Source organism: Heterodontus francisci, chromosome 6 (genome assembly GCF_036365525.1).
Source record: "Heterodontus francisci isolate sHetFra1 chromosome 6, sHetFra1.hap1, whole genome shotgun sequence".
Classification (NCBI taxonomy): Eukaryota; Metazoa; Chordata; class Chondrichthyes; order Heterodontiformes; family Heterodontidae; genus Heterodontus; species Heterodontus francisci.
The window spans coordinates 31,586,203-31,595,567 of record NC_090376.1 but is presented as its reverse complement, the minus strand read 5'-3'; the positions used below and the strand labels follow the sequence as shown (position 1 = coordinate 31,595,567).

The 9,365-nt window shown below is 37.1% G+C and overlaps 1 protein-coding gene across 1 annotated transcript in view; it reads right to left on the bottom strand.

The window, feature by feature from the left end:
• Positions 1-2,634: 2,634 nt before the first annotated feature.
• The window catches only part of LOC137371229 (forkhead box protein O1-like), an 84,750-nt gene continuing 78,019 nt past the window's right edge, over positions 2,635-9,365 (bottom strand). Inside the window, exon 3 of the mRNA XM_068033438.1 lies at positions 2,635-8,136. The gene's annotated coding sequence lies outside the window, so the exon portion shown is untranslated. The remainder of the gene's footprint in view (positions 8,137-9,365) is intronic.

The following is a 9,365-nucleotide window of genomic DNA, read 5'->3' as shown; positions in this document are numbered from 1 at the left end:
CCTAACCTCCAATCCAATCTTTTTAAGCCAATTATTTATTTGGGTCCTAGTTGAATAAGCTTATTGGCACAGCATTAACTGTGTTGTTGGGAATCTGTTTCAGTATTCTTAATGGGAGAAGAAATTTCTTCTCATTTGAAGCTGGTTAATGTTAAACCTGTATCCCCTAACTATATGGCCAAAGTCAAAGAGCTTGCTTACATTTCATCATCTATCACTTTCAACTGGTTTAAGATCTGGATCATACTTCCCCATTTTTTCTCCCAACAAGAACAACTTAGACTCAGAGTTTTTCCTCGTAACTTAGATCAGATGACTTATATTTATCCTTCTTGTTCTTTTACAAATCCTCTGCAATATATCAATGTCCTTTGAAAAATAGGATGTCAAATTAGTATAAAATATCCTAGATAAGATCTCCTTCTAGTGATAAAGTCAGAAGAAAGATATTTTGACAGCATTCAAATACTTTTGAAATTTAACAGTATTTGATCAGCTTTATACTGACTGTAAATTTTCAGTGAATGGTTAATAAAACCCAAATTTTTTCCATTTTTGCTGATGGGCATCCTTTCAATGTGTGCACATTTGCTGTATCCTGTTCCAATATGCATACTTTACATTTTTTTTAAAAAATAAAAACATTTGCCAATTCTTCGCCCATCTACTTAATGGTCCTCGTACTCTTCGAATACTGTATCTCTCCACTTGATTACCAAATTTGCTTATCCTTGTCCATCAGCAGTACCTTTTCCATTTATCATGAGCTTTTAATCATCATTGGTTAGGCAGTTTTCAACACTATTATTTGCTATTAAGTTTCTGAATTGTCCCTTCCAAAAGCCTCATGTGAAACTTTATCAAATACTATTTAAAATCCAAAACAGCCTCTGGATAAGTCCTCATCCATTAATTTAATTTGAATTATATTGCAGGTACTCCTTCATTCCAACAATGACTACAGTCTAAAAGTACTTTGGCTGTAAAGTGCTTTGGAATATTCTATCATAAAAAGTAGTCATCTCAAACATTTTCCGTACCACAGATATTAGACTAGATTAGCCTATAACTTTTCAGTTCATGTTTTGAACATCAGGACAGCATTTTGGGTGTCCTTCAGGACTTGGGTGCAGTTTGTACATTCATGCAGTTCTTAAAATATCAGTGTTTCATCCATTTCCATGAGAATTCTAGGATAAATCTTTTTCATATACATTATTTACTTATGTATTGTAAATGGCAGGACATTCACTATAATCCTCAATCCTTTTCTTTTACCCAAAACACACCCTTTAAATATAAAGTGTCAAGTTTGATTCACAGTCTGTGTTGAATTAGCTGATCTCAACCAGGGTGGTGGCAAGGGCTCTACAAATGGATTAAGCATCATAGCCACCAGCGATCCTTGCTGAAAATATACATGTGGACTTCAGACAATGATAGGATCAGGCTCAGTTAGGATGCTCAACGGTTTAATATTCTGCCATGGCTCACATAAATGAAAATCAATCCAGAATGGTATTCGACCATACATCTGTCCATAGAGCTGTGCCCAGCAACAAGTTAAAATCTTCAGAGAAGATTTCTTGGAACAAAAATATAATACACTGATGAGGAGGACAATGGACATCTGGCCAGGTTTGTAGATGTATTTATCTCATCATTGACCAGAAAACATCCTTTATACATGGAAAACCTCCATTGCTTTAAAAAAAAACTTAGCAAATAAATACAAAAAAAAACCAAGGGAATCATTAGGCAAACGTGGTGTTTGGTATCAAAAAATAATGCTATATTGAAGGATACAAAATCTTGTTGAGAACAGTATGTGTCTATTCCCACTTTATTCACAGTGCACTAAAGCCACATTTCACAAAACTGATTTAGAATTAAAAATTAGAATTTGTGGCACAATGGGGTGAAAATTTGTTCTGGTCTGACTTTAGGCACATAACTGGTGGTATGCTTCCAATGCACACCTGAACCAGGAGTCTTGAGGCTTAGCAGTAATTGGGCCTCAGGCCTTATTGTAACATGAGTGGCAAGCTGGCAGCACCTATCATGCCTATAGAGACAGTCACCAGTTTCCCAAGATTCAATTTGGGCCTGCTGCCTTGCTGGTAGAAACTCAAGTAAATCCAGAGCGGAAGGGAGAAGAATGGGAGTCGAGTTGAGTGTGGGCAGCATAAGCACACAATAATACACATCAAGTTAAGCCTGAAAAAAAAACAACTTACATTTTTGGTGCTGGCCTTTTAATGACCCGCTGATTAAACCACATGTAGACCAGGTGTTGAGCAAAGCAATCCCAGTGCTTGCTTCACTCTATACTGCCAAAGTTCCTGCATGGGTCCTGAAAACAAACATTATGCCCCTTATTTACAGATATAAGAAGCCTAACAACTTTTCACATGGTGTGACCCACACCTGGGAAGCTGCCTTTGCCATTATGGTGATGCCCATACCCCTGGTGCAGATTGAGAGTGGGATGTTGCCCCCATTTTATGCACTCAAAACAGGTGGAATGAGGGTGCAATTTCCCTTCCCTCCCATTTCAAGGGGGAAGAATGCAATTCATATAAATGAAGCCTTTTACACTTTAATCAGAAAAAGATAACAATAACACAATTCAGATTCTGTAACAGAATTTATATACATTTATTATGGCTCCATACAATAACAGCAAAGATTGTTCTTTTGTTTTTTAATGTACACTATCAGGCACTTGTCTATGAAACAATATATTTAGTTACAGCCTACATTATTGAAGGAATATAAAGTGGTGAAATTTTCAAGTACTGCTACAGTCTGAAGTACTGGAGCAAGCATTATTTACATGCCAGTTTCAGGTTGAAATTGGTCTGCGGAACATCCATGAAAAGAAGGGTCAGTTTTGTGCAAATTGGTAATTTTCAATTTGTTTTTTTTTAAAAAACCTACTCCTATTGCAATTTTTATTTATAAACTACATGCAATAGACAAGTCACATTTACCTCAAGTTAATAAATGTAAGTACTTAAATTTCATTAATGATTCATAAAAGTAATGTTTATTAAAACTTTTTTTTTAAAAAGCTTAAGTGCAATTAATTTTCAATGTTGAAAAACAATTGGTCCAATGATGCTTTCTTCCCTCTTCCTCGGGATGCTCTGCTGACTCTGATCAGTCATTTACATCAAGAAGTACATAACATCCATTAGTTGTACTGAAGGAAATAGTATTGGTTTATCAAAAGTAGTATGATTTCCATCACTAACTTCTAAATAAACATTATATACCATGTATGGTTACATATAGCTATATCTGAAACAATACATCTTTGTTACATTTAAAATATCTGAATAACTATTTTAATATACTTTTAACAGTACAAATCTGCAAAAAATTCAAAGTTAAGACTTTGTATGCATAGGTAACATCTGCACATTTCACAGAGCAATCATTTACAATTAAGGTAGTTCTACTCAAAGCTTTCTGAGCTTCTATATTATGATGACCAATGAAATACAGTTATGAAACTGTACGAGCATCTAGCTGAGAACGTGTAACACTTTGTGGTACTTTAAATTTAGTATAACATTAAGCAGAATGAAAACTTGTATAAGAAATCTGATTTAGTTAAATAATTGATCAAAAAACGTAGCAAAAAAAACCTTACAATTTTACATTAGTCCCTGCACAAAAATCCACATCAGGCAAAACTGATTAAATTCAGAAAACTCTTATGCTTTTGAGTTTTGTTGTATATTTACAAAAACCAGCAAACACCATCACTTAATAGCACCCCCTAGGATGTAAAAATCTAACTGCATACATACAAAAATCTTATTTTAATCCAGTTAATATATAAAAAAAACTGAAGGTGCACAATGTCCCTAATTTTTTTCCTGTGATTCTGTAAACTCATGATGGGAGGAAAAAGAAACACACTTAAATGACCTGCAGTACTTGTTTTCTTTAAACATAATGCCAAAAAACCCACATTAACAATGTCAATGCAGAAGCAGATGAGATTTTTCATTCTTCAACTATTTAATTATTAAACATGTCAGTTTATGACCAAATAAAACCCCATAACACTGAATGTCATCTGATCTAGCCGTCAATAGTGCACTGTAACAAATTTAGGTGAGTTGAACAGATATTTGCATCTTTCAATTGTTTGCATTGCCAAAAACTGTGCAATCATTGCATTTTAGATTGAATATTTTCAATAGAATGACTTTCACCTTGGTAGTTTTTTTTCTGCCATCCCTAGTTATCTCGGGACCAAGTGTCATCAGGGGTTCACCCATTGATGGGCCTCCACTAGTATGAAAGCCAACTAAGAGGTGTGCCAGTGACTACAGGTGACTCTCCCTCCCCATCAGCCTTTGCTCGAGATATCTCCATAGCAGCTCAGCTGAGACTGAAAACTCAACAAATTTTTGGGAGGCGAGATGGGAATGGATTGTGGGTCTTGATGTTCCAACATGATGCTCATATGCGCCCAAGTACTGTAGCTGCCACCACAGCTGTGGAAGGAAAAGGGGGGGGGGGGGGGGGAAGAAATATTGCATCTTAAAATTTAACATCCAATGGATGACATTTAGAATATAACCAGTGTCATTATGTAGATAAACACAGCAGCCAATTTCTGCACAGTACTGTCCCACAAACAGCAAATAAATGACCATATAATCTTGTTCTGGTGTTGCTGGTTGGGGGAGGAATGTTGGCCAGGAAAACTCACTGTTTCTTCTCTGCATAGTCCCTTGGGATCTGTTCCAGCCACCTGAGCAGCAGACTGGGACTTGACTCAACATGGGACTTAAAAGATAGCACCTTCAATAATGCAACACTCCTTGTTGCTACATTAAAATGTCAGCCTAAATAATATATTCATATCTATCGTGTGGTGTTGAACCTACAACCTTCTGACTCAGAGGTGAGAGAACTACCTGAACTGCGCTGATACCTTGGATTCTAAGCAGCCACAAAACTGGTGTCAGAGAAAAATCAGGTCTGTCCTCACAACTGAATGCATGCTTCAATAAGCTAGGATTAAAACTTGAAACACCATCCCTTGCAGACAGAGCCTCAGAAAAATTCATACAGGTGTCTCTACCCAACTCTCTCACTCAATTCTATGTTATACATATGCTATTTCTCCCAACCAACTGCAACAGGAATTTTACAGGTCTTACATGTGTAGCTACAAACAGTGTTATGTTGTCAGGGTGAAAGTAAATGGGTTAAGTTGCCTTCTTCACAAAAAAGGCTGCATCTTCTGGTATATTTGGAGAATGTACATGCAAGGAGGACTAGATGTGGCTATCTTCCAGATGTCATCCAAGCAACTGGTGAGTTGAGAAAAAGATGGTTCTATTCCTTTAGCTGAATGGTCTTCTAAAGGTGTGTACACTGTGCGTAACAAGAATAAAATTCACTCCACTACCCATCTGGACAGCTGGAGTTTCAAACTACTTGCGGACAAGCAGACTAAAACATCACCATTCCTGTATTTGATGAGGATGAACTGAGTACCTTAAAACAATAAAGCTAAATAGTATCAAGAAGCTGGGGTTTGCCATATGTCAAGAAAACCTCCAGCACTAGAAACACACCAGTACTGAGCCATAAGAACTGCAACTATTATATTTGTGTATTTCTAAAATCTTGGGACTCAAAAGTGGGGTGCCGTTCCAGCACAAAACAATATACCAACTAAAGAGTCTACAGCTTCTGCTGAAGCTCAAATCCCTCATATTGGGACAAAATCAGGCTTGTGGAGATGTGAATTTAGAAACTCAAACATACTACTTTGAAATCAATTTGCATAAGTCAACTGCTGGTTGCATGTCCTGGATCTGTATCCAGAAACATCTTAGCAAGATCTTCTCCTATAGTCAATCAAATAGTGCAAAATAAAACATCTGCACTTGGTTGAAAATATTGTTGCATAGGCCATCAAGGTCAACTTCCCCAATGACAAGATGTTTCTCAACATCAAGGCAGATTGTGATATTGCAACACTAATGTTTACATCTAAAACTGAAGAACTACATGGCAATCTAATATGTCAGTGCAAAATAACCAGTTATTAAATTTCAGAAGTCTTTGATTAGTTTTAACAGAGGACATGAACAGAAGCCCTTTCCCTGATACTGATGTGGTCAAGTGGAATCTTCATGCTGACAGAATTTTGCCTGGGCCTTATGTTTGGGAGAACATATGTTAAAAGAAATGGTAAACCCTCTCCTCAACAGACAGAAGGCTGCAGCCTTATAATGACAGCATTCCTCCATGTGGTGTTCCTCAGATTGCAGAGATAGTAGGCATGTGATCAATCTATGAAACAGGTGCTATAAATAATTACTCGTCAGCTCAGAGATAACAAAAGTAATTTTATATAAATTAAGTCAGTCTTAAGATATGAAAAAGTAACTTATTTGTTTTTTTTTAAACTAAGGACTTCAATGTTAAAAGCCAAATCACAATTAGTTTTCAACTTTGCAAAGTCACAACAACCAAGGGGAGTGGGGAAGAGGAGAACCTCAGTCTACTCCAATATAGTATTGTAATTTATATAAGGTGGCAGCATATGGGCAGGGACAGGTTGGCGTATGACATTCCCATGTTTTCAGAGCTGATGTGGACATGATGAAGGCCCAATCAAAAAGGATGGCATAGATATCTACAAACTATATAATAAAGTACTGGAACTATAAAAACTCACTGCAAATACACTGCACTTCAAAACTTTTACATGAAAGCTTAAACACAAGAGTTTGTTTATATTTTGAACTATATTGCATAAGATGCATCACTAATCTTGGAGTAAAAGTAATTATTTGAATATTAAACTCTTAGGTCATTTTTAACCCAACATACCCAATTGGAACCTGTCAGATTTGGATCGGCTATCCATTTACACCCTGCCTGATTTGACTTTCCATTGGATTCACCAGGTAGGGTGTTAAATGGACGGCCACTGTGACCCAGTTTCCTGCTGAGTCCACCCCCCACGCGTTCCAAAGAGCAGTCTTTAAATTTAACAAAATTGTTGGTGTCAGATCTTTTAACAGTCGATTTCTTTTTAAATTCCTGTGGTTTATGTATTAACAAAAGGTCATTTTTTTTTTTTAAAGAGATACAGCACTGAAACAGGCCCTTCGGCCCACCGAGTCTGTGCTGACCATCAACCACCCATTTATACTAATCCTACACTAATCCCATATTCCTACCACATCCCCACCTGTCCCTATATTTCCCTACCACCTACCTATACTAGGGGCAATTTATAATGGCCAATTAATCTATCAACCTGCAAGTCTTTGGCATGTGGGAGGAAACCGGAGCACCCGGAGGAAACCCACCTTTTCATATGTATAAACATCTGCATGTTGGATTATGGCTTTATCGTTGGGAATATTTTGAAATGGATCCATTGTCTAGTCATTCACTAAAACCAGCATCCCATGTACGTGCTCAAAAAATTAAGCTATTACAAGCCCAACTGGTATAACAAGAGCCAATCAGCAGCAACATATTAGATATGCAAGCAATCTGTCCTAAGGCTTAAAAGGCAGAATATCATTAATACAATTGTGTGTCACTACAAACTGGCAAGTTTTGAAGTCGAATCCAACCTTAACTGCATGTCAGTTCCACTTCTCAGAGATGAAGGACTTGCCACCATCATATAATGGTGGTGTTTTAAATTAAAATGGCAAGTGTGTTATTTGCATTGAGATTTTCACAATCACTACTGGAATTCATTGATGAGGTTTAGCGGCTCAGGAACAGTTTGTTACAGCCATAGTTAACAACCAGATCAGGCCCATGTAATGCTCATAATTAAAAATAAAATTGTTAATTAAGCACACAAAGCACATATATTTGAAATGACATTCTGTAGTGAGTTTGGCACTTTGTAACCAAACAGTTCCAAATTCCAGAGGCCTTATCTAGAGCAGCACATAACCTGCAAACATTGGGCAAACATCCTGTGCAGGAAAATGTTCCATGCTGCCAAGTATGATGAAAGGGAAAAGGGAGCATTTATCAAGAGAATTCAAAAAAGGGTGAAGGACATCTTTGGACTGCTTTTCCCAATTCCTGATTTCAATCCAGTCTGGGTGCCTTCAGAGAAATCTGGTTTAATGAGAAATAGAAAAAAAAAGTGTCAAACACAAAAAGGCATAAACCTACTGAACCGTTGCAGACTAAGCCAAGAGAAAGTAATAATAATTCAGAAATAGTGCATTATCCTTACACTTGACGTTAAATTTTCAAACACAGTTCAAAGGTGTTGTTTTTAAAAAAAAAATTAGAACTCAGATGAACTCAGTTGCTGGGCAGAAAGAAAAAAAATCAAACTAAACTCCTTACTCAAGGAGAAATTCAGAATTGCTTTATTTCACTCAGAACTCTCGAGCCAGGTTTGGCTTGTGTCAACCAGCTGAGTTTTAATTGCTGCACCACTGGCTGCACCCTAAAGCTCTGGAATTCCCTCCTTAAAACCTCGCTGCCTCTCTACCATCTTTCTTCCTTCAAGACGCTTCTTAAAACCTACTTCTTTGGCCAAGCTTTCAGCCATCTGACCTAATATCGTGTGCTTTCTCGGTGTCAAATTTTGTTCATCAACACTCCTGTGAAGCACCTTTGGACATTTTATTACGTTAAAGGTGCTACATAAATGCAAGTTATTGTTATATAAAAAGTCAATTCAACATAAATGAATACTAGCTCTCATTTATGATGATATTCCCCACTACAGAAAATTCTAGTCATCAGGGGCTGAATACAAGACTGTAATCTAATCTCAAGGATTCAATCGACTGTTAAAACTGCTAGAGCAAAGCTCAAGTCATTTATAAGTCATCTGAAACTCTCAATTAGATTACAGCATTGTAAAATGTACTCTCCGGTACCAGTTGTTTTATAAATCGCAAAAAGGCATTATTGCCAAACACAATCTATTCATTACTCTAGCAATTTCTACACTTACTCTCCTAAGTACATGCTCAAATATATATACACACAAAGTAAAATATTTACTAAGTCCTATTTGACAGGAATTGCTTATCTCAGTAAACTTAACATATACATTCTATAATTTATATTTAATTTCTTAGTACATAAATATGGGATTAATTAGGACATAAAGGGCTGGATTTTATGCACCTGCCGCCAGAAGAAATGGTGGCCCACACATGCGGACTGCATGCTGCATCACGGCGGCCCACAATAATGGGCCGGTTGAGCTGCACCAACCCCCCCACCGACCCAAAAAATATGGTGGGGGTGGGCTCTCCGACAGCAGCAATAGCACCAGCTGCCTGTGCGTTGGTGCCATTTTTAAAGGGCAGCCAGCCCGGTCA